At 41.8% G+C, this 26,421-nt stretch overlaps 1 long non-coding RNA gene across 3 annotated transcripts; it reads left to right on the top strand.

Annotated features, from left to right (window-relative positions):
* The first annotated feature begins 7,056 nt into the window (after window positions 1–7,056).
* Window positions 7,057–22,310, top strand: LOC140638079 (uncharacterized). 3 transcript variants are annotated; one of them, XR_012035262.1, is made up of 4 exons: window positions 7,057–7,123; window positions 17,622–17,716; window positions 19,202–19,272; window positions 20,208–22,310. It is a non-coding gene; the product is annotated as an uncharacterized lncRNA (long non-coding RNA). The 3 variants fall into 3 exon arrangements; XR_012035260.1 differs by lacking the exon at window positions 7,057–7,123 and adding an exon at window positions 14,444–15,043; XR_012035261.1 differs by lacking the exon at window positions 7,057–7,123 and adding an exon at window positions 14,444–15,043 and having other exon boundaries at window positions 17,622–17,805.
* The last annotated feature ends 4,111 nt before the right edge of the window (window positions 22,311–26,421 follow it).

Raw genomic sequence — 26,421 nt, 5'->3', positions numbered from 1 at the left:
CATGACCCCAAGATCAACAGTTGCATGCTCTACCAAATGAGCCAGCCAGGTGCCCCCATGATGGAGTTTTAAAAGTAATTGGAATGGAATTCCAATTGGAATTCTAGAATTTCTAGAAGTTCCAGAAAATGTTTTTCAGCTCCAGCCATCAATGTGGAGGGAACTTAGTAGACACCCCAGCCCCCTAATCTGCTTTAGGCATATTGTCCCAGGACATATGCTACTCCTTCTGTATTAATTGAGTACCTTTGAAAGTGGAAGTTCCTAACATACTAGAAGGTTCTCAGAGAACACTGGGTTTGATTTGCTCCAAATCCACAATCACTGAGCAGCATACCTCAAAAACATATCCTTATCCCAAATGACTGATGTGAGACGGAATGTGGATGCTATTGAAGATATACAAAGGGCTTTCGAGGATCCAGAAAAAGATAAGTGTTTGGGGTGCTTAAAACCCCTTCATGAAGGACAGCAAATAGAGATGGACTTTGAAGGGTGTGGTCATGGTGGTGAAAGCTCTTCTTGGCAGAATGAACCCAAGCAGATGTCACGAAGGGTTGTTTCCAGTTGGTCTCTGCTCATACACAGTGATGCTATCAGCTAGGAATGCCTGGAAGTCCTGGGGGGTACATAGCATGTCTCCAGGGCAGTGAGGTTTGGGTGGGGTTGGGAGAGATAGACAGTGCATGCGAGCAGAGCTGGGATTCAGCAGCTACTGGGGCTGAGGGTTGGGCACCTAGGGTTTACAGGTTCTTTCTTTATTGGTGAATTTAGAACACAAGAGTGAAATTAACTCATGGGAAGGGAAGAGTGGGGTCACTCAAATGGTCACTTATTAGGTCACCCAGGGCTTTTTATTTTCTTAATTTTAATTTTTTAAAGATTTAATTTATTTATTCATGAGAGACACAGAGAAAGAGAGGCAGAGACATAGGCAGAGGGAGAAGCAGGCTCCATGCAGGGACCCTGATGTGGGACTCCATCCTGGGACTCCAGGATCACTCTGAGCTGAAGGCAGACCCTCAACCGCTGAGCCACCCAGGTGTCCCAACACCCAGGGCTTTTTAAAAGGAGAACTTCATGGGTGGGGGCAGCCTGCCTCCTTATCAGCTTGCTTTGCTAGTAGCAAGGTCACACAGCTGGCAATATGTTTATTTGAGACGGTTGTCTTTGAAATGGGGCCTTGGCAACTTACACTCCAAGGGTTGAAGCCTCCAGAAGATTTCTTTTCTCACAGCCCAAAATAAGAACAACTGGATTTCAAAGAGTGCTATTGAGCTCACAAAATGCCTTCACCAGCATTTTCTACGGTTCTGAAAACAAAGTCTCCCAGCCAGTAGACACACTCTCTCTGACTTCTTGCTTTGGATCTGGGATTCTGATTCAGAGGTGTCACCTGCCTTGTAATGAATGCATTTCTCCAGCCCCAGAACTGACCTTCCTGCTTTCCAACCCTTCCTTGAGTTCTGTGTGTAGGCTTTGCAGCTTGATCTGGGGATCAGATCAAAGGCATTGCAAGTTTCAGGATATTACCACTGCTAGCACATTAACATTATATGTAAATGGATTATAATTCAAAGGCAAAAAAGGCTAGATTTGCCACTGCTCTAAACTGAAGGGAATCCAGTGTCCAGCAAGGCTCCACCTGAGAGATGACTCTCAGAATCATACAGACAGGAATTTTCAACAACCACTTAAATTGCTTCCTTCACCACATACATTTTTATCATAGCCCTTTAATTTATGCCCTGCAAAGTCTTTTCAAGATTAAAAAGCTTTTTAAAAAAATTTTTTACGTGGCTCCTGTTCTGTGTTATAATTGAGCTGAAAGACAACTCAGGGAGCAGGCTGTTTTGAAGCCCTAAGATTGGAATTGAGGTTCTGGGCCACTGGATTTTAGTTTACACCATGGCATTGCTGCCCATTTCTGGCTTTGGTCAGGTTACTTTTGCTGTCTTGGTAGCTACCTCTCCTTTTTTGAAAGGAGACCCTTATTCTGGAAACAAGCTAATTTACAGAACAGGGACACTTTCCCATTCTTAGCTTCCTCTTTCAAGGGCACTGAGGTTGGTTCACAACTTTTGGATGCTATCAAAGATGAGTTTCAGAAGAGGAAAAAAAAAATCCCTGCCAGGTCAGTGGGTGATTCAGGGGCCCCTGGAGTCTTCCCTGGGGATCATGTCTTAACATTGGTCATTGGCAAATATCTTCTCTTCCCTCCTTTACTGGTCAGGCCTTAGCTCTGAGAGGTACTTCCCTCTCTATCCAGCCGGTCAGTGTTTACTTGAGGGGGAAATACTCATTTGACAGGGGAGGTATTTATTGTTCTCTATCTAGAGTTAATGGGAAGGGAGCAATGGAAGCTGTCTGGCATCTCTTGTAGTGTCTAAATTCATGGATCTCATTGCCACCCAAAAGGGGAGAACTGGTTTTAGAATTGAAATTGTTGGCGTGCCATTTGTGATGGTGCCAGACTAAACACCTTTCATATAGAAACCCCAAACATTCTACCCGTGACAGCCACCAACCTAAATAGGAAGTGTTAGAGACCTCCTGATATTTGGAGATGTTTAAAAAGAGAGAGAAGTGAAAGCAATGTGCTCAGTGGGTTGGCCCCTGAAAGCTGTACCACAAAAAGGTGCCAGGGTGACAGGATTACACCAGGAAGAGGAAAATATCTGTACCCACAGCTCAGATGGGAGAGCTGTTGAAGGAAAAGAGGAAGTTTGTGATTGGAGGGGTCTTGCCAAGTGGGAAGACTGAAATAAATAGCTTTGCTTGGCGGTTCTTTTTTTCTCCTATTGGCAGAGTTTAGGAGTGGAGTGAGTGAGATGGGCTGTGTGAGGAGGGGAAGTCACTGAAGACTGGCTGTCTCTTAGCTTCACTAGTGGCCACCTGTGCATGGGGGGGGGGGGTCAGGCAGAGGGCTTCCTTGGGAGTGGTTTCCTTTGACATAGGAGTTGGATAGATTATCAAGAGGGAAATCAAGAATACAGGATGGCAGTTTTATTTGGCTTTCCGCAGTGTGTGTGTATGTGTGTGTGTGTGTGTGTGAGAGAGAGAGAGACAGAGACAGAGACAGAGACAGAGAAAGAGCTACTTGAAAGGTGGTATCTCGACTAGCAGTTGTGATTCCAGTGGGCCTTTGAAGGCAAGGAACTGACTTGCCCACCTCTCAGGGAAGGGCAAACTCAATAAACACAAAGCATTGGTTTACAGTTTGCTGGCTTTAAGGGAACAAAGCCTAAATCTTGGACCGTGGAGAATAACTCTCACTGGAGTCGGGTAGCCCCTCTCAGCTCTCCTGCAATGTGACTACTTACTTAGCTCCAATATCTTCAGTATCTACTGTATGAGAGCAGCGCCCAAGGCACACAAGAACTCTCTGTTCAAATGGCAGAGGATATAGGATTATTAGGTAAACGTGTGGAATGTCACATGGTGGTAAGTCCCATGAAGAAGAATAAGAGCAGGAAAGAGGGACAGGGAAGAGGGACAGAAAGAGCAGGAGTTGCATTTCTGAGCAGTGGTTGGACAGGTGTTGCCAAAGGGGTGCCATGAGGTAAAGATGTGAAGACAGTGAGGGGTGAGCCAGGCAGGCACTTGGGGGAGAACATTCCAGGCAGAGGGAACAGAAAGGAGGTCATGTTGCTGGGACTGTGGAGTGAGAGCTATGGAAGCAGAGTGGGTCACCGATCTCACTGTTCAGGGCCCAGTGGCCAATGGAGAGGAGTCTGGCTTTTCCTTTCAGTGAAATGGGAAGTCATAAGGGTTTGACCAGTGGAGTTATATGCTCTGCAATCACTGGCTGGTATTGAGAATAGACACAAGGAAGCAAGGACAGAAATATAGACCAGGAGCCAGGACAATAATTGAAGGGGAGATGACGATGACTGAGTTCTGATAGACTTGATGGATTTTGTGTAGGGTACAAGGAAAGCAGAAGTCAAGATAAACTGGGGGTGCTTGGGTGGCACAGTTGGTTAAGCATCCAACTCCTGATTTTGGTTCAGTTCATGATCTTAAGGTTGTAAGACTGAGGCTCAGTTGTTGGGCTCTGTGCTCAGCTGGGAGTCTGCTTGAAATTCTCTCTCTCTCCCTCTTCCTCTGCTCCTTGTCCTGCTTTTCTCAAATAAATAAATAAATATTAAAAAAAAAAAGAAGAAGTCAAGATAAACCTAAATTTCCCCAGAGAATAGAAAGATGAAGTTGCCATGTGCTAAGTCTGGGGAAGGACAGGGTTTTTCAGGGGGGGACTCTTGGAACCCTCTTTTGGACATTTTAAGTGTGAGAAACCTTTTTTTTTATTTTTTTTTTATTTATTATTATTTTTTTTTGAGAAGCCTTTTTAACACCCAAGTAGTAATGCCAAAAGGAGCTGGTGGATACATACAACTGGAGTTTAGGGGTGAGGCTCAGGCTGGAGATGTAGCAGTGCCAGCCTTCAGCATATGTATGTCATTGAGAGAAGAGCCTTCTGCCTCCAACATTAAAAAGTCACAGAGAAGAAGTGGACTGTGGGGGACATTTTCTGCTATTTTAGAAATGAGTTTGTCCAGAGAGAGCTACAGCTTAAGTGGTTACTGAAGATTTTACTTTTAGTCACCTGCCTATAGATGAGGTTCTTTTTTAGCCTGAGATTTTGCGGGTGACACTGGCTTGTACCTTTCATTCTGTTGGGGCAGCATGGACTGTGGTGCTTTGAAGAGCCAGAGAAGGACTCTCAGTCCTCAGCATCTCAGGTAGGGTAAGGAGAGGCATACAGCCAGGCGGGGGTTAGAGTCTCTGCTCCCTTTAAGCTGCTGGCAGAGCACCCTCAAGCAGCTCCTTGAACTCTCCAAGCCTGGATTCCTCATCTGTGAAAGTCAAGACAATAATGGCATGTAAGTCATAGGATTATTTCAAGGTGTAAGTAATGATGAAAGTTAAAAGCACTTAGCTGAGTGAACATAGTAAACTCTCAATAAGCATTAGCTCTTATTGTTGTTATTTAATATTACCTTTCTTTACGAGTACTTTGAGATTTGAAGTGAAAATTGGCAAAGGAGAAAAGTACCATTGACTACCAGGAGTCTGAGATAAATTTAAATTTAAATTAGGCTGTATTGGGACACCTGGGTGGCTGAGTGGTTGAACGTCTGCCTTCAGCTCAGGGTGTGATCCTGGAGTTCTGGGATCGAGTTCCACATCAGGCTCCCTGCATGGAGCCTGCTTCTCCCTCTGCCTATGTCTCTGCCTCTCTCTCTCTCTCTCTCTCTCTCTCTGGGTCTCTCATGAATAAATAAATAAAATCTTTAAAAAAGAATTAGGCTATATTATACTAACTCTGTAAATAAACTATTTACTAAAATCTATGCTTGAAAATACCCAAACTAAAGGGGGACATTCTTGGTGCTCCAATACTTCTCCATTGTTTGCTTCAGCTAAATGCAATTCTATTTGATAAGCAGCTGACAGTGCTGACAGTGGTTACTCTGTCTAAGGAAACATTGAGATTTCAAAGGAGTCAAGTAATAAAAATCATTTTCCTTTTTCAATGTGACTGAGTCTAGGTCTGCTTTGGTTCTCACTGCCTCTAGGTCATTGGCTTCTTTCCACTCCCCTCACTCTTTCCTGCTTCTCTTATAAAACCGTGAACTTCTTGGGACAGCAACATCTACATCAGGTAGATGTCAGGTGTCACTCACCTACCTCCGTGCACAGTGAGTACTCAGGACATGTTTGTTAAAAAAAAAAAAAGTTAGGGATTGCCTACAGGAATGAATGAATAAGGGAATAAAGCTCAGTCCTTTCCAGTAAGCTCTCCATGAGATGGAGAAGAAAGGTGTTCACATACATCAATTAAAATACAGTGTGTGATTATGAGGGCAGACAACTTGTACAGGCAGGAGTTTTGAATTGGAGTGTGAATCCAAAGACCTCCCAGGGTGTATGTGGGCTGAGCTGGTTTTAAGGGAATCAATGCCAGATGCTCAGATTCCACATCGACTGAAAAATGGGTGTGATGGATGTGATGGAGTTAGCCCATCACCTTCCTCAACTCCTGATTCACATGGCCCAAGAAAGGTACGGACTCTCACTCACTATGAGTCCCTCCGTGTGGTCTTACACAGGGGTGTAAAAGTCTTTGGGGCAATAAAATTATGATTCAACATATTGGTGTTGGCAAAACTTCTGTAACTGGACACCACTGACCTGCAGAGAACCTAGTGTCTTTCTGTTACAGGCTGAGTTCTCCAGAAGCAGAAGCTGAAACAGAGTTTGGGGTGCCAGATATTTTTAGGGATCAACACCAGCTAAGGGAGAGGGGAAGAAGCAGAGTTGAGTAGAAGATGTCAAACTGAGAGGTAGGCCTGACAAAGGCTTGGCAATCCTTGGGGAGCTCTAGAGTAAGCACTGGCCCCTGGAGTGGTCCTTGCTAGGCAGGAAAGGCACACCAGGCTGGCATTCTGGAAGCTGGGCCAGCTCTGAAGGAGTTAACAGTTGGAGGCCATTTGCTGGCTCACTTCCCACAGTTAGGCAGCCAAGGTTTCTTTGCAGGGGATCTTCATGGAGCATCCCTATGCCTACCTCACTTTCACCTTATTGTATGCAATTCTGCTAAGGGTGAAATGTGGTGCTCAGAAAGGAAGGCTTGGGTCTGTGAATTCACAGGTTTTGTAGAGGGAGACAGTGGGAGTGATAAAGATTACTCTTCAGGGCAGCCTGGGTGACTCAGCAGTTTAGCACCACCTTCAGCCCAGGGTGTGATCCTGGAGACCTGGGATTGAGTCCCACGTCGGGCTCCCTGCATGGAGCCTGCTTCTCCCTCTGCCTGTGTCTCTGCACCTCTCTCTCTCTCTCTGTCATGAATAAACAAATAAAATCTTTAAAAAAAAAAATTACTCTTCAATAACCTCTCCTATTCCATCCTCAAAATAATGTCAAAAAATATGTATCTCCTAAAGAAAGATTCTCAAACAAGAAGCAAAGAGGGCACTAACAAGCAATAACCAAGGTCTACTTCGTCAAGACAGTTAATTCACAATATGTTGCTATTCTTTCTTGATTTCTCAGGTGAACAATTGGTCTACCACTTCCTTGCCTAAGCATTGACCTCTCGTCTCAGAATTTGAATTCAGAAGTAAGATGGTTGGCTATGATTGGGTATTAATACATGTATTTGAAATTGAAATTTATTTTTTTCTACCTGAAACTAAATCTGGTTTGGCTGCTTGGCTTGACAGTGTGGACTGCTTTGCCAAACGGGTTATTATAGCAGACATTTCCCTGAACCAAATCAGCTAAATCTGAAAATCCAAGCTTTGATTAAAATAAAGCATGTGATGAAATAAAGTAATTTTATTAAAAATTGATTTGGCTGAAGGTGGCAGAGGGAGGATGAGGAATAGTACTCACAAATGCAGAAGTTCTTAATTGGGGTGATGAAAATGTTCTGGAATTAGATAGTGGTAAAGACTGCATGATTTTGTGAAGATACTAAAACCCACTAAATTATGCACTTTAAAGGGATGAATTTTATAATATGTGAATTATCTTTCAATTTAAAAAGTAAAAAAAAATATTGTTTTGGCAAAGTTGTATTGAAATAACAAGTATTTTAATTTTCTCAACCTTTTCAGTTTAAACTAGGGGTCTCTAAGTAAATGAGTAGCAGGTATAATTAGCAGTCATCTGAGAAGTTTAGGTACAGCCTTTTTGGTGTATTTCCCAGAACTAAGAAAGCAAATGACTAATGACTGGGTAACAAATATATTTTCAGCTCTCATGGTTTCTAATTCTTTTCTTTCAACAAAATTGAAGGAGGATCAAACTAGTTTGCCAGCTGATAGGTCACTACTAACTTTAGAGATTGTTATGGAATTTTGGCATCATAAAACTTCTTTTACTCATATCTTATTTTTAGGAGAACTAGATTTCTCAGAGGTTTCTCTCCAGAGATGCTAAGTAGGAGTAGAAGTGACTCTGGATCCTATCTCATCTTAGCAGATAATAATTTTCACCCATAATTTCAATGCATCTAATTGAAAAAAAGGTGCCATTTAAATTCCTTAAGAGGTGAATTTTTATTATTTATTTATTTTTTTTAAGAGGTGAATTTTTAATAAAATCTACCCTTATTCTTAATTTATGAAAATTCATACTCATATTCTTATTTATGAAAATCTAGAATATGTTTATATTCTCTTGATTAATTGTGTTCTGATAATTATGAAAGTTTTTTAATTAGTTAATTAATTAGAGAGAGCATGAGTGAGGGGAGGGGCAGAGAGAGGGGGACAAGCAGACTCTGCACTAAGCACAGAGCCTGATGTGGATGGAGCTCAATCCCACAACCCTGAGATCATGACCTGAGCCGAAATAAAAAGTCAGATGTTTAACCAACTGAGCCACCTAGGCACCCCTCTGCTAATTATTGAAGTTATAAGTTGGTCTAGAAAAAGCTGCTTAAAACTTACAGACTTACAGTGATAACGAAATTAAAATTTCAATGTATTTACATTTTTTGCTGCAGAAAAGAATGGCATGACAATCAGTTGTGAAAAAAACTTTCCAACATGAAAGTTACGACAATTGCTAAAGTGTACAAAGAGTAAATAGAATGGAAATGTGAATTCAAGGAGAAAATGGACCAATAAGTTGATAGAGAAAACTTTTCGTGGGGGTACCTGGCTGCTCAGTCAGAAGAGCATGCAACTCTTGATCTTGGGGTCATGAGTTTGAGCCCCATGCTGGACACAGAGATTACTTAAAAACCAATAATAAATAAACTAAAGAAAGAGAAGATTTTCATGTATTTTTAAAATCGATAAAGTTTCAGAGTATAGAATTGTTCTGGGACTTAGATTCCATTGGCAATATTTAAAGAGCAATCTAATAATTTTGTTTTAAAATGCTAATATTGGGCAGGCCAGGTGGCTCAGGGGTTTGGTGCTGCCTTCAGCCCAGGGTGTGGTCCTGGAAGGTCCTGGAGACCCGGGATCGAGTCCCACGTCAGGCTCTCTGCATGGAATGGAGCCTGCTTTTCCCTCTGCCTGTGTCTGTGCCTCTCTCTCTCTGTGCCTCTCATGAATAAATAAATAAATAATCTTTTAAAAAAATAACATAAAATGCTAATATTTACAGCACTAAGGAAATGACATCCTCTGGAACTATTTAAACTTCCAGTAAAAGTTTTTTTTTTCAATGTCATTTTAAAACTGAGAGAGGGTGTATGGATTTTCAAACCATTTCTTGGGAGCACACAATCTAAAAACTTAGGAGGCCACAGCTTTAGGGGCCAGACAAGGGGCAACTAGATCTGCTTGGATGGGTGGAGCTTTAAGGAGGAGTGACGTGCAAGCTGGACCTTGACAGATGGCAGAAGGTGTCTGCCAGGCGGAGGAGGGCCTTTGGCAGCTGCCAGCCTGGGGAGGCTGATGTTTTAGGGGCATAGTGCCAGCTCCTGGCATTCTTACCAGTATGCCCATTACTACAACCTTGAGCCTCATCAGTTTGACAGCTAAGACCTTGGCCATTTTATAGGAACCTGAGTAAAAGGGGAAGTTAAGTGGACAGGTGCACCAGAGCCTCCAGGTGACACAGCCATATGCTGACTTCCTGGCAGATGCACTATTATTCTCCACTTCCTCTGGCTCGTTGGCCAAACAGTAGCACCTTCGTCATTGTTCAGCCACACCCTGAATTACCTTGACTTCAAACCTCATTCTTTCCCTTGCCCCCAAGTGCACTCTTGGGTCCACAATGTGACAAAGGGGCAGCCTACTCATCCTCAGCCTTCCAGAACTCAGGCTCCATTTTCCATCCCTGTGATCTGTGGGGTCGCTCTGAGACTGGATTTGGACAATGGACAAGAATAAGCTCACAAAGAGCAGAAGCAGTCTTTGGTTTTCGCTGTCTTAGTGGGAAGGAAAACCCTTGGTAAAGTTGAGGGGTGGGGACAGGTCTTGGGTTGGAGGGTTTCCAATGAACTTGAAAAGAAACTCAGGCTTTTTCACCCTCTGAGCCAAGTTCAGAAGTTTGCAGATGTCTTTGGGGGGAGAAAATTTGTGCTGCAGACCTCAAAATTGTGTTTGTGTTGAATGGAGAACCACAAAGCAGGTATGATATCCTAACGAGTTCTCACACTTCTCGAAAATGCTACAATTAGAACCTGTCCAGGGCGGCTCTCCTGTGGGAGGAGACCAGCTTTGGGGCACCACGGTCCACCCAGAGAAGAATCTCGCAGACCCTTCCCACCACCCATCCTTAGCTTGGATTCTGCTTTTATGCATATTTATTTTAAAGTGTGTATACAGATGTGTGGGTTTTCTGGAAGGAATCTGAGAGGAGGGAAGCAAATGTGGCTGTGCAGAATGTTTTGAGCTGCAGCCATCGAGACCCAGAGGAAACGAGTTTACTTTTTCAAGCTTGCCCAGATGGGCTGTGCGTGTGGGTTGTTAGCTCTGGCACTGGCTGCCAGGCTCTGTAAACACTGCGTGGCTGCTCCCCCAGGACGTGTGTTGACTGTCATGCCTTACTGCCTAATTGGCTCTCGCTGAAGAGCTACAGGCCGTTTCTTTCTGGTCTCTGTTGTTCTGCGGGGAAGCCTTGGGGTTGGTGATGGGCACCAAGTTATTTGGTTCTGTCCCTTTTGTTCGTTTGTTCATTCCCAGTGGACCCAACTTAATGGCTAAGAAGGACTTGCCTTCTCTTCAGAAGACCTTTGCAGCATCTGTCCAATGTGTCTTTTGGGATGGAAGGGCGAGTTTAAATTCTCTGCTTTAAGTCAAGTCTAAGGCAGGCCATGGGAGGCTTATGACCCTCCAGTCATTTCCTCAAGCTCCCCTTCCCCACAATCACTATGTTTGCTCCTTTCTGGGTTCCATTTTTTATTTCCCCTCTAGATGAGTGCATTTTCTTTCTGCTCTTTTCATTCTAACTGCCCAGATACTGCTGTGCGTAGGGGCCATACATGTGCACGCTGAGTTAAGTCAGCGTGGACGGGTGCCAGGTGCCAGGCTCCACCACCAACAAATCACACCCTCTCCACAGCCCCACTACAGCCCTTCTGAGACTTGTGTCTATAAATTGTGCCAAGACAGGTCTCCTGGAAACTTCCTTTGCTGCTGGCAGCTCCACACCCATGCATTTCCTTTTTCCTGTAAAAAATCCATTCCCAGCTCCAACTTAAAACAGAAGGTCAGTTATATTGACACCTACTGCACATAGACGCTGTATTTTCAGGAAAATATTTTCACCTCTGAAATCTTTCAGTGTGAGGGGTTACGCACCCCTCAAACTCCTGTGGTAACAGTCAACCTACAGGCCTGTCCTACAGCTGCACACCCACCTCCAGGAGGATATGTGCTTTGAAAAATGTTTCCAATGGTAGTGAGGCGCTCTGGAGAGAAACTCATGAACTCTCCCTTCAGCGTGGAGAGATGCCTGAGTTCCTTGGTGCATGGCAGGCTTTCTGCTTAGCTGATGATGTGGGGCAGGGTTTCTCTCTTCCCTGCCTGCCTTTCCTAGTTTGTGAAATAGGAGACTAATAATTTCCCAGGAGGAAATATACTTACCTTGTAAGTTTCCAGTGTTGGGATATTTTATGGGATGGTGCTCTCTCCTTTATGATCAGGCCAAGGGACCCTTTCCTGCTTTTCCATGGATTTCAATCTGTCTCCAGGAGCCTTGGGTTAAAATCAAATATATTAACTTAGGGAGGAGGTGGGGTGAACATTTGTTGTTTTTGCTGTTCCCCATTCATACTAATAGCACCCCATTTCCTTTCCAGGAAATTACCTCATCCCCATTCTGTGCATTCCAGGGAATTAGCTCACCCGAGTTGGTAGAGTGTCAATCAGGTGCCCCACTCTCCCCAGCCAGGCAGTGGGCTTGCTGTTCAAGCAGGGGTGGCTGGATTCTCCCCGTAAGATGTCAAATCTGGAGCAGCGTTATATGAGTGAGGAAATGTGTTGGAGCTGATAGGTGCTGGTGTGTTCCCTACCCCGGCAGCCATGGCTCCTGCTCCTTCTGGCCCAAGAAAGACTGAAGTTAACCAAACCTACTGGCTTGGTGCTAAATTAGCAGAAAGTAGAGTTCTTTTTACCTATCTGATTTGGTGAGCTGAGGGTAACAAGTTAATCCACAAATTCTGACAGACTGAGGGAGAATATGAGTCAGAAACGCCAGAAGAACTCTCTACAAATAATGGGATACTGGATTCCAGCATTGCCCAACCTACATGTCTCTCTGTATTTGTGTCAAATAAGGAAGGAAGGGCATCCATCTCTTCTTTTTGCTCTTGTCCCTCTTCCTCTTTTTGTTTTTTGTTTCTTTCTCTTCATGGGCAAAGTTGGACCTTTTTCTACTGAGGCTACGGCTCTTTCTCTTAATTATCTGTTTAACTGGGTTAAGGGTCTCTATTTATATCTGGATGATCAGAAGTTTAGGGGTTCACCTTCCATAACTGGAGTCTGAAAACTAAATTCATTATTTTGAAGCAGCTTCTCTGGAATTGAAGCTAGTGCTAAAACTATGTCAAGCCAGTTGAACAAAACAAGCAGAAGGACCAAAGTCACAGCTTCTCTTTCCTTCTTCCATCACCTATGGCAGACAGCATAGTTTTCTTGCAGTCAGGCGTGAATCTTCTTTTGTTACACCTGGGCTTTGGAGAGACACTTTTCTTTCAAAACAGCTTTTCATTGCCTGAGCTTGCAGGCAACCTTGATGTGAGCTGTGCTTTCCTCAGCAGAACTGCATGGAGTGTTCTAACAATGTTAAAAGGAAACTGTGGGGATCATGCAAGTGTTTCAGTGGAGAGCCATATTGGAGAGGGGTCTCAAAAACCTACAAGTCTGGCTAACACAATTCCAGAGAAAAGGTGGACATTGTCTCAGGACCTGGGGAGTGATTGTTGTAAGTTGCACTTTTTCCTGTACGAGTAGAATAATAAATAGCTTCCTTTTCCTGTAACTCAACATAATGGGCACTGGGAAAGCTTAAGGGGTAAATTTTCTATAGTCTTTCCATCTTCTCTTTGTATTAGTCAGAGAAATTAATGATACCTGCTATAACAATTATCCTCAAATTCCAGTGACTTAATACTAGTTTATTTCTTCTTCAGGCCATGAGATCCATGGCAGCTGTCCTCCAAAGCAGTGACTCTGGAATCATTGTGTGACTTTGCTGTCTGAGCAAATGCTTGCAGTCATGTGAGCAGAAGAGAGAGGATAAAAGTAGGACCAGATGCTTAACCACTTCAGCCAGAAGCGCTATTTCATTGGCCCAAACTAGTCATGTAATCAATTTAGCTGTGAGGGAGTATGAGAAGCAGAGTGGGTATCAGTGAGCATGAATGCTTTCTGAAATGCCTTTTTCTTTTTTTTTTTTTTAAGATTTAATCTATTCATTCATGAGAGACACAGAGAGAGGCAGAGATAGGAGAAGGAGAAGCAGTCTCCCTCCAGAGAGCTTGATGCCGGACTCCATCCTAGGACCACAGGATCACGACCTGAGTCAAAGGCAGACATTCAACCACTTTAGCTCTCAAGTAAATGTCCCTCTCAAGTCCTAGTGAAACTTCTCCCCTGCAATAAGACTGTCAGGAATGGCTCGAAACCTACTAAATGCTAAGGTACATGAGTATCATGGCCTTTTCCTAAGGAATATTGTACTTTAGGGCAGGCTAATTTTCTTATCCTAAAGGGCTAATGGAGAGGTCTTTTGCTAGCTTTACTGGTTAACATTAGAATTTTCTTAATTTTCAGGCCCTTGAAATTTAAGTGAATTCATGTGAGGATGGCCTTGCTGCACAGTACATGGTCCCCAGACTCAACTCATGCTTGAACAACCATCATTCTTAGAAATAAACATAAAAGCAATTTTCACTGGCAATACTCATGTTAAATGAGGAAAGAACTGCTAGGCCCTGGTTCTTTTCTGCCCAGAGCTTGTCTCATTTGCCTTTTCATTTTCTAGTCAGACTTATGCTTGGGGCTTTTCAACTCACAAACAATGGGACTGATTTCCATTGGGTGGTTCTGTCATCTGGTAGGTCACCCTGGAACTTTATGCTTTGTGCTCTGATTGAGAACAGAAACAAGCTAAAGAAAGAAAAAGGGCAACAAATCTTGACTCACAATTATAGTGTGAATCAGTAACAAAGCTCTAGGTTTGCTGTGTGGGATAAAACATTGTTTTCTGTCCATCTATCTCCTGATTCTAATTTCCAAGAACCAAGCTTAAGAGAATGAGGAGGAAATAATGAAATCATGGGGAACTTGAAAAACATAGTCAAAAGGAGGTTGAACTCAGTATGTAACCATCAGACCAAGGTTACAAAGGGAAGGCGGGGAGGCCAGCTCTGGTCCCCATACATATTTTGATGGGCTTCTGGCCAGTTGGTCCACACAGCTTTGGGTAGACAATCTGAATTTGTAGCCAATATTTAAATACTCAGAGATTTCACATAAAAAGCCAGATTTATGACTTCTCTTGAAAAATCCAATTTTGGGGCAACATTAAGCCTTATAGTCTAGCAGAGCAACAGTTGGCCTTAACCAGTCAGTAGCTGTTCCTTTCAGATAGGACTGTGGCTATCCCCTTGCCATTGACTGTGGTCCCACCACTCCCTATTGCACCCCCAACTCTAAGCCCAGTATCAATCTTCTTTATCTCTGATCTTTTTCTTCCAGCAGTCTCACTCATTCACACTGGCTGCCTGGGCAGGTGTATATGGAAACCATGACCTCAAGGGCTTCTATACCTCAAACTCAAAATTGCTGAAAGGCATTTAAGACATGGAAAGACTGGTGGTGAGATATTTAAATATAAAGGAAGAAAAGGAGGAAAAAAAAAAAAAGAAAAAAAAAAAAAAGGAAGAAAAGGAGGAATAAGGACCTTGAAGACAAAGAGAAAAGACTCAGGGAGTCTCATTGTGTCCCAAAGTGAGAGCTTCTCATAGTCATGTGAGACACTGGAACTCTTGCTATCTGGGCTGTGACTGAAGCACAAAGGCCAAGGATAGAAGATGGAGGAAGTGCAGGCTTCCACCATGTCATAGGTGAGGGGCTGGTTGTGGCCTGTGCCACGCTTGCAAAAGGGAAGACAATAAGATGAGGGGGTTTGGGAATAATGAATAGAGACAAGTTTTGGGGGAATTTGCTGAGAAGTGGAGTGGAGAGAATTGGGGCAGTAGTTAGAAAAGATGAGATTAACATTTGTTTATTAAGCTGAAAGCCCAGCTTTGGTTTATTGATTGAATCATTTAATAGAGAGAGGAAGCTGGTGATGCTATAAGGGGCGAGTTAAGGGAAGGGGTAAAGTCCCTGAGTCAGTGAGAGGGAACAAAATTGCACCTTAAGACAAAGCACAGATAATTGATACAGTAAAGTAAGAAAGGAAGCAAAATATAAGGAATGGGTGAAGTGAGGCTTGGCAGATTTAGACATTTAGGTGTGGAATATTCTTTGATAATTATAGCCCAGTTGTCCTCTTTTCAGCTATGGGTAATAAACTGAAATTTGATTACATTGAGCTTATTGGGTCTTATTTTCTTATAAGGTTGTATAAGTTGTTCACTGCACAAGGGCACCTTGCCAAGAGGATGATGGAATGAGACAAAAATCCCATCCATGCTCTTTGCTCTCCTGCAGTATACCTGGAGCAGTAAAGCAGCTGATTTGCTGCTTGGTATAAAGGGCAGCTCTGTTTTTCAATTTGCAGAAAGCAGCTGATAGGTTAGAAGAAACTCTATTTTGTTCTCTAAGTATGTGATGTGATTCAATCCTGCCTCAGAAATGGAAGTGAGGTCCTGAAGGGAGAGCCTGTCTCATATTTGTTACCACCAGCAGCACTCAGACCAGCGGGTGGTTTCCTCTAGAATGGTCCATGGAACACTTCTATAATATTTAAATAGATGTTCTATAAAAAGAAATCCGTGCAAAATTAAAAAAAAATAAGAGGAGGGGGAATCTGCACAGTGAAGATAGTCGGTCAGTGTCACAAACGACATTGAGAAACAGCACACACCCTCTCCTGTCGTGTGTCACTGGGCTGAAATGTGCCTGCTGTGGTGGTCCTGCTGGGGTCTCCACATGGAACACCCCCCTGGAAGCTGTTGTGATGTCTCAGGACTCTTGGGCCCATGGGCAGAAGATGTTTCCCTGGCTAATCTGAGTACTCCACAGGGTTTATATTATTTCCAAGAGTGAGGTTTAGGCCCTGGAGCAATCTGACTCAATATTTACAGGAAGACAGGGCCTGTAAAATTCCCTACATCATTCTCACTCCTTAGAAGTATCCAGAGCTCCTTCATTGCATTGTTTTGGGCATAAAAGTCTTCCCAAAGTTTTCCTCAAAACCATTTTTTTTTTTTTTTTTTTTTAGAAAGAGAGGGTAAAGTACTTAGGGGGCTTGGCTCATATGAAGTACTCAGAAAATAGTGGTGGTGCCACTGTCACTGCCATCATCAACCTAACCTTGATACACTGATATCCTTGATGAAAAATTATAATTGCAGCTAGACTGTACTCCTCTTTCTATCTTGCAAACATTTACCTGTCCCCTCCCTCCAAATGTCCCATATATCTCTCATCGTATGACCTATCTTTCCCAGATAGAATTTCTCCCGAGCAGAATGTGAGAGCTTATTAACAAACTATGCCAAAGGTGGACTTGGCTCATGTTTACTGCTCAAGATGTCCCTGTGCGTGATTAGAGTCCTCATATGTTCTAAGTGTAAGATTTTCTGCCTGCACCCGTGCTTGGTGCTCACACTCCGAGCATTAAAGACACGGAGGGATTAATTAAGGCCCGAGTTTGAGAGGCTGTGGTGTATCCTGCTTCCTGGAGGCAAGAAGGTAGTCAGAGCCACTAGACACAGGCAGCTTTGTCTGGCGAGGAGACCCATGGACAGCCTCATTCTGGTCGTTTTTATAATTCCTCTCAGTCTCGGTTCTCCAGGCAGAGCTGTAAGCCCCAACCAGAATGCCCCAGGGAAGCAAAGGCCAATTTGCCTTTGGAGGGAGCCGCATTCTCTATGCAGGCCTTTGAACTTCCCGGGAGCATTGCTCTGGTCTGTAGATCTTATCTGAAATGTTTTCTTCCAGAGGCCTGTTCCCTCACCCGCAGCAGTGGTGTGACACGGGCCACTCTCTCATCTGGTTCCCAGCAGCTGGAAATGTGAATGTTTGCCTCCTGGCCAGCACACACACAGACCGGGATACCCCCCACATGTTCTTGGAGAACTGGCACTCAGGCCCCTTTTCTGGATGTTTTGCTAACACACACTTCAAATGAGTGGGCAGGGCTTGATCTTAATCAAATGTCTCATTAATATCTGCCCTTGGCACAGCTCCAGCCCTGAAGTGCTGCGTGTGAGAGGTATTTGCATAACACGCACACATCCTCACACATGTGGCCATACCACCCACCGTCATAATATGAAGGTCTCAAGCATACGATGAGCCTATTTTTTCAGCAGAGATGGTTTAGATAAATGGATAGAATAAATACTTCCTCTCCTGGCAGTATGTGCAAGGTCACTAAACAAGGAAATGGGATAAAAGTTCCTGAGTTGAAGGTGAAGGGCAAGGCATGTCCTAGTGACAACCTGTCTTTTTCTTTTTTCTTTTTTTTAGACTCAAGGTTATAGGTGCTATTGATGAGTGTTCGCTTGGGAAGTATCTGGATATCAGGACCCAGATTGCCATGCCAAGTTCTTCTGCTCCATCAAGTAAGATGATTGCTCTGGCCTGTAAATCTCATCTGAAATGTTTTCCTCAAGAGGCCCACCAGAAGGATCTCCTGGTGACACGGTTTGAGGTTAATATAAGCTTCAGGTTCTGAAGCTAGGTTTTTCCACGCTGGGTTCTCACAGTTCCATGCTGTTTCTCTCATTTTGTTTGGCATGCATAGGAATTAATGAAGGTAGCCGTGGGTGGATAAGGGTCCTTTTTAAATTGTAGGTTCCTGAGCTTCATCTCCAGAAGTGCCAATCCCGCAGGTTAAGGGTGGGCCAGGCATTTGTACTTTGACAACTGACTTCCCATATTCTGATGTGGCTGGTTCTCAAAGATGGGACCTTTTGGGAGCATTTGTGGCTGCTTCTAACCTCCCCCAGAGTTTTTGTCCTCATGAGGCCCCCTGAATGCCCAGGAACTTTGCTGTCACTTTCCCTTCCTCATTCTTGGCAGCCTTGGCACAGTCAGCATTGGGGACAGGCCCTGCCTGTCAAGGTGTGGACACGCTCTACAGAGACTCTTGCAGAGGATTCTAAGGAATAGTCTGTCCTTCCTTTCATCTGAGTTTTCTCTGATAAGATGAGGACAAGTACCAAAGAAATGTGTAGAACACAGGTTCTGAATTGAAATGAAAATGTCTTACAGCCCAAATGAGATTTTCTGCAAAAAAAATTTTTTTTTACAGTAGCTCTATGTCCGGGCCCAATATGGGGCTTAAACTCACAGCCCTGAGATCAATAGTCACATACTTTACTGACTGAGCCAGCCAGGCTTCCAAGATTTTATGCAATTTGAAGCTTAGAGACTTTTGTTGTAGTTATTGCCTTAAAACAGTGCTATAAAACCAGGTGTGGGGTGGGGAAGAGGCCCCCTCTCTGATACTTCTGTCGTTTCTGATTGTTTAATATTTACCAGGTACTAGCAACAGACACGTGTTTATCAAGGGCAGTTCATTATCCTGTCACGCTCATCCAAAGAGAAGAATTAATTGTCCCCCTTTTCCTTTTTACAACATTTCATTTTTCAAATGATTTTAAATTTTTATCAAAGTAACATATGCACATACTTGTGGGAGCCAAATAGTACCATGAGGCTTGTAACAAAAAGAGCAACCTCTCCTGGGAAACTTTTCTCGTAGTGTTTCCTTGTGAACATCCTGCCAGTGCTTTTTCTAGTCTTGTTCTTGGGCTCCTTTGGGTGTTGAACCTCCTGGGTTGATCCTCTGATCCTTTATCTTTTCTAGTGTCCATCTCTTTATCGTTACTCTCCTCTGAATAATTCCTTTCTCTTTATTTATCCAACCTTCCACAACATTTTTACTTCGCTACCATATTTTCTAATTCTCAAAATGTCTTTCTTATTGATTTTTACAGTATCCTGGTATTGCTTTATGAATGCAACTTATTCTATAGTTCTCTCAAGTTTGTGATTCCTGAAGTTTTGATGTAGCCCTCTAAATTGCTTTTGTTTCTCCTAAGGCCCTAACTAGGACCCAGTCTCTTGAATTGGAGGCCAGAGAAGAGACTGATGCCAGTATTCTGGTTTTCAGGTGAGAGGAAGCTGGACTTCAGGCTTTTACTTAAAACTCCTGTTCAGTTCAGCTGTGGACCATGGTCTCCTACTTGTGCCTGTGTCTTTGTGCTCAGGGCCTTTTTGGTTCTGTTGCTGTAGAGACCCATGCTGTCTAATGCAGTAACCCTTTGCTATGTGTGGCCATGGAGCACTTGAAATGTTGCTGGTCAGCACGGAAATGTGCTCTGAGGGTAAAATATATACCAGGCTTTGAAGATGTTATATATAAAAAAGTAAAATATCTCATTACAAATTTTAAAAGATATTGATTACATATTGGAATAATAACATACTGGGTTAAGTAAAATGTATTATTAAAATTCACTTTACCTCTCTTAATGTGGCTACTGGAAAATTTGAAATCACATCCGTGGTTTGCATTAGATTCCTATTTCACAGAGCTGCTCTTCTGTGGTTGCAGGGACGGGTGCCCAGGGCTCACCGCTCCTGCTCCAGCCCTGCATGTTAATAGGCACCACTGCTTCTAGTTCCCTGTCCTTTCTGGGCTCCACACAACGAATCGCTAGCTTCTCCCTGGTGTCTGATGCAGGCTCTTGGTTTCAGCTTCCTCTACGTCCTCTACTCTGTGGAGGTCTGTTATCCCTCATCTGCTTTCCACCTTAAAAAAAATTGATTGACATATCTCCGCTCCTATTCTCTTAGCAAATATTTACCTTTGCTGTCATTTGGGGGGGGGGGGAGTTGGAAAGGAATAACTATAAATGCATGCAATCAACCTGCCATTTGTAAGTTCTAATGGCCCCTTGACTCAAAATAAAATGGCAACTTTCAGGACCATGATAATTTCCCCCGGTCTCTGTGCCAGTAGGCCCAGACTGTAATAATGAAATCCCACAGACTGGGGGCTTTAAACAACAGGAATTTATGTCTTGCACGTCTCACTTCCTGCAGGCTGGAAGTCCAAGCCCAGGGTGTTGGCTGATTTGGGTCTCTGATGAGGATTCTCTTCACGGCTTATGGCAATTATCTCCTCACTATGTCCTCACATGGCAGAGAGAAGAAGCAAGCTTTCTGGTATCTCTCCTTATGAGGGCACTGATCCCATCATGAGGATTCTACCCCCATGACCTCATCTAAACCTAATTATCTCCCAAAGACCTTATCTGTAAATACCATCACACTGGGGGTTAGGGACTTCAACGTATGAATTTTTGAACGAGGCATGGTTCAGTCTATAGCAGTCTCCATTCTGGCTCATGGTCCAAGTTTTTAATCAAGAAAAACTTCTAGGCATACAAATAGCCAATAGACAACATGAAAATATGCTCAATGTCACTTGGCATCAGGGAAATACAAATCAAAACCACAATGAGATACCACCTCATACCAGTTAGAATGGTAAAAATTAACAACTCAGGAAACAGGTGTTGGAGAGGATGTGGAGAAGGGGGAACCCTTTTACAACGTTGGTGGGAATGCAAGCTGGTGCAGCCACTCTGGAAAACAGTGTGGAGGGTCCGCAAAAAGTTGAAAATAGAACTACCCTATGACCCAGCAATTGAACTACTAGGTATATATCCAAAGGATACAAACATAGTGTCTCAAAGGGGGCACATGCACCCCAATGTATATAGCAGTAATGTCCACAATAGCCAAACTATGGAAAGAGCCCAGATGTCAACAACAGATGAATGGATAAAGAAGAAAATATGTGTGTGTGTGTGTATATATATATATACACATATACACATATGTATATATATGTATATATACACATAAATATATATGTGTTCATATATATAATGGAATATAACTCAGCAATCAAAAAGAACAAAATCTTGCCATTTGCAATGATGCGGATGGAACTAGAGGGTATTATGCTAAGTGAAATAAGTCAGAGAAAGACAAATACTGTATGATTTCACTCACGTGGAATTTAAGATGAATATAGGAGAAGGGAAGGAAAATAAAATAAGATGAAAACAGAGAGGCAAACCATAAGAGATGCTGAACTCTAGGAACAGACTGAGGGTTGATAGAGGGGAGGTGGGTAGGGGATGATGGGGTAATTGGGTGATGGACATTAAGGAGGGCATTTGATGTAATGAGCACTGGGTGTTATATGCAATGGATGAATCTCTAATTTAAAAAAAGCTTCTAATTGTCCTCTACACAAATGTTATTTGCTTCCCTCATTCCCACCCACATACTTGCTATCAGGATATTCATCTCATCTCAAAGGTTTTTTTCATCTTTTTCATAGCAAAGCCTTGTTCTATCACCTTTAATATATTGCTTGAAGACTTTTATTCAGAAATTAATAAGAATTATAAGATTTATTTGGAAAAACAAAGGACCAAGAGTAGCCTAAAAAAATCTTGAAAAAAAACCCCAAGTTGGTAGACACATGCTACTTGACTTCAATACTGTTAATCAGATTAGTGTGGTACTGATGACAAGCTGGACATGTAGATCAATGGGACAGAATAAAGCATCCAGAAATAAACCACAAATATATGAATAAATACTTTTTGATAAAGTGTCAAAGCAATTTAATGAGGAAAGGAAAATCTCTTGAATAAATGGTACTAGAACAATGAGATATTAATACATATATGAATATCCAATTGTGTGTATGTATATATAGTGTGTGTATAATGAATCTCAACCCTTCCTTTATGTAGAACAGCCAATCAATTGAGATGGATGCAATACCTAAATGTAATATTTAGAACAATAAAACTACCAGAAGAAAACCTAGAACGATATCTTCATGACCTTAAGCTAAGCAAAAATTTATTGGAAAGGATATAGAAAGCACAAATTGTAAAAATAATGTAAGTTAGAAGGAGCATGAAGAAACATTTTGGGGGCAAAGGAAATGTTCTGTGTCTCTGTAAGTATTTTTCAAAACTGATTGAATGATACATGTAAGATTGGGACATCTATAGTGTATAACTAATGTTTTAAAAGAGGAAAATAATTAAAATATAAAACACTGCTTAAAATTCATTTACTGGGTTCCATTTTATCAGAAGAATCTCAAGAGGTTACTCAACTTACTTAACCTACTTCCTTAATTACATATTCTTCTAACTGGGGTAAGTTGAAATATTTCTCAGTTTACTTGTTATAAAATTTCTTTTTCTAAAGATATATCTTTCTTTTTAAAAATATTTTTTATTTTTAAGTAATCTCTACACCTAATTTTGGGTGTGAACTCACACCCTTGTGATCTGGAGTTGCATACTTTATGGACTGAGAGTGCCAGGCACCCCTAAAGATGTATTTTTCTAGATAGGATGCTTGACCTAACTCACTGGTGATCTGGAACTAAAAACAGGGAGAGTACTTTCTTGTAATGTCCTAGAAAACACTTGGAGTATCAAGAGCTGAGTCACACATCTCTGCCTATGTTCTCCTTTATGGCCAAAATGCTCTTTCCAGAATTCTTATTCCGTTGTACACTTTGCCAGTTCTTTAAAGAAGCATCTTTGCTTATGTATCTCTATCACCCAGGAGGCTTTCAGCTGTCTGTAGTAGGAGATTCAACATGGGATGGCTTATTCTTTAAGAAAAATGTATTATCTCATGTTATGAGAAGTTTGGAGAGAATATAGTCCCAGAATGGGTTACATTAGCAGCTTAATGACTTCCTCAAGGTCTTGGGTTCTTTCCATCTCTTTTCTCAGAACATCTCAGCTTTGTCCTCAGATACTAAATTTTCATATTCATGGCTATACTTCATGGTTGCAAGAGGGCTGCTCCTGCTGAAGGTATCATATCAAGAAAGAAAAGTCTCCTGGAGGATGAAGATCCATTTCTTCTTGGGTCTTTTTTTTTTTTTTTTTTTTTTTTTTAAGCAAGGGTATCTTTCTCAGAAGTCACTCAACAAACTTTGTTTAGCCATCTCATTGGCCAAACATACAAAGGAAAATGGGACTGCCATTATTGAGTTAGACACATCAGGTCCTTTTTCTGAGACTGGTACTTGGACCATTCTCCTTGAAGTTATGGGAATATATTGTAGGGTTTATACCTGGCCATAATCAACATCTGTTAGAAGACTGGAAATGGCAGTCTTGATGGATATTGGGTTGGCAATTAGCTATGTCTGCTACAGTAACATTTGTGTTTTTCTCATAAACTTAAACTTGAGGATAGAGATTCTTTGTCCCATTTCCCTATGTACATGGTAAATGGTATAAGGGTGTACTCACAGTAAGTCCTTCATAGTATTGCTTGATTGATCACATTCCAGAAAGAATTTAATTCTGCTCAAAAGGCACTCAAACGTGTCATGATGTCAAAATGTTCTAACTGATGGGACAAGCTTAAGAGTACAACTGAAATGATATAAAAAATGTTGTATTTTAAGAATGAGATTTTATTATAGAACCAACTTGAGTGTCCTTTTTTGCAGGGATTTTCCTACATTCCCAGGTTATCCTGCTTATCTTGGTCTTCAGTGTGACCATTCAAGAATAGGAAGGAATCAGAAGTTTGACTTTCTGAGTGCTCGCTTTAAAAATTGATGTTCTTGCTTAAAAGGAGACTTGTGGAGTGGGTTTAATGTATACTTCTCCTGGCCTCCATTAGTGCTATTACCTATCATCTAGAGTGATCCAATTCAAAGGATACCTCCTTGATGGTTTCACCATATATGGGGCCAGATGTTATTTGAGCTGGGAGCTGGTTTTTCTCTGGAGTCAGAGGGAGCTGGTAGTTTTCAGAGATGTACGGAATATCTGGGGCCCAGTTTACGAAGTGCTTTATGACAGCAGATGGAGGTGCATGGAGCTGGGGATTCCAGAGTGCTTCGATGTCAGCACCCCTGCAAGGAGGGGGGTCTTGTTAGTTGACTTAAGAGATTCCATTCTAATGTGCTGAAGATGGATTTTAGGCCTGGCCTTTGCTGAGGCTAAGAAAGATTCATTACAAATTTCTGTTTACTTGTCTGGCTTTCATGGGATAGCCAGTGTTTTCCCTTGTCTTAGGTTATCTTTGGCTGGAGGTCAAAAAAAATAGTCAATGATGTCTTGGAAGTTTAAGTCTATACTATATGGCTCTTTTAAAAAATATTTGGTTATCCAGTAAGATATTTCTTGTGTTTCTACATCTACAATTTCCCTGTGGCTTGGCAGTACCATAGCTTTTCATGGCTGCCACTCATATCTTAATTGGATCACTTTGTGGAAACTTCAGAGACATTTCCTAGAATTTATTTCCAATTTCGGATGCCGACCCAGCTTTTATTATTTAAGGTGAGACAGACATGACAATCTCCTTGTTTCCTCTTCTTTAAAAGGACTTGTCGCATTTTCCAAAATACTTCCAGGGAGTGTTTACTGGGGGTACATTTTCCTTTCATGGCAAAAAATGTTCTTGCTAGCTCTGTAACCCCTCAAATGATGGTAACTTTTCCCCCCCAAATCTGATTGAGGAAATAGGTAGCTGAAGATTCAAAGAGGGAAGAAAAACTTTACTTTGTACTCATCCTGGAGCCCGTTGTGTTGTTATTTTTAAAAATCATGTTTATCTGAGTCTACCTTGTATTATGAATGAGAGGTGCTTGCTTTTCAAAAAAACTTTTTTTGTGCATACCAAATCATAAGCTCCTTGAAGGCAGGCAAAACATCTAATTCCTCTTTCACTTTTTCAACATCAACAATGTCTGACATGTAATAGGTGCCTGGGACATACTTATGGAATTAAAATGCTTGAAATATATCCATGCAAAACACTTGAGTGGGTATTAAAATATTTTCCCCAAATGCTTTATGACATGAGGGAAAATGGTTTTAACAAAAAAAGCAAGGCACAAACTTTACCTTTAATCGGATTTCACTTTTATTATAAATGGGCATAAATATGTAGACCAGAAGAAAGACTGGAAGGAAATATGACCAAATAAGAAGCATAGTAATTTTAGAGTGATGAGATTAAGAGGTAATTTTAACTCTTCTATGGTTTTACTCATGTTCAAATTATTTACAATAATAATTTTATAATTGGAAAAAACTAAATCTTAAAATTTTGTGCAGCTGGTTTTAATTTTTTTAAAGTAATTAACTAGTTTATTTCAGATTTTATTTTTAAGTAATCTCTACACCCAAAGTGGGGCTCAAACTTACAACCCCAAGATCAAAAATCACATGTCCCACTGACTGAGCCAGTCATGCACCCTTGTGTCATTGTTTTTAAAAGATCCTTTTCCTTAGGTATTTTAAATCAAGGCATTGCAAAATTTATTAAATTATGACAACATTTTTTATTTAATCTGTATGTCAAGCACTGTGTGGAATGCTCCACATTATTATCTCTTTCTCTTTTTTAAAAAAAGACTTTATTTATTTGAGAGAGAGAGAGAGAGAGAGAGAGCACAAGCCGGAAGCAGGAGAGGGAGAAGAGAACTCCCCGCTGAGTAGGGAGCCTGGAGTGATGCTTGATCCCAGGACACCGAGATCATGACCTGAGCCAAAGGCAGATACTTAACCAACTGAGCCACCCAGGAGCCCCTATTATTTCTTGTTGATATTTAATGATCGTGCTCTGTATGTCATCTCCATTTTACAGATGAGGCAAATGATGCACAGATAGGCTAAGGGGCAGCCACGCAGAAGAAGGGATCTGGATTGGGCCTCTCAGATGCTAAGGCTTGGCCATAACCACACACCCAACTTGTTCCGAGTTGGAATCCACATGCTGATTCTCTAGTATGGACCTTTGGAACCTGTCAAAGTTATGCCCTTGGCTCATATATTAAAACATGTTGTGACTATAACTGTTGATCTGAAGTTTTTAGTCCTCTGTAATTTATGAATATCTGTAGACTTAACAAACACTGATAAGATGACTGTAACAGTACAAGTTATTATACATGTAGAGAAAAAGAACAAATAGGAAACGTGTCCCAAACTTTTGGTAATAGTTATCAGGGGACATTTACTTTCTAGGTGATATAGTTTTGCAATGTTTTGATTTTGTATAATGAACATGTATTATTTCTAGTCTAAAAGGACAATGAAAATATGAGAAAAGATGGAAATAATTTGTAGCTGAAAGCAGGGTCAATAAAGTTTTTCTGTAAAGGGCCAGATTGTAAATAGCTTCAGATTTGTCAGCCACGTGATCTCCATCACACTACTCAACTCTGCTAGGGTAG

This window comes from Canis lupus, chromosome 1 (genome assembly GCF_048164855.1).
Source record: "Canis lupus baileyi chromosome 1, mCanLup2.hap1, whole genome shotgun sequence".
Classification (NCBI taxonomy): domain Eukaryota; kingdom Metazoa; phylum Chordata; class Mammalia; order Carnivora; family Canidae; genus Canis; species Canis lupus.
This window is presented reverse-complemented; position numbering and strand designations above follow the sequence as displayed.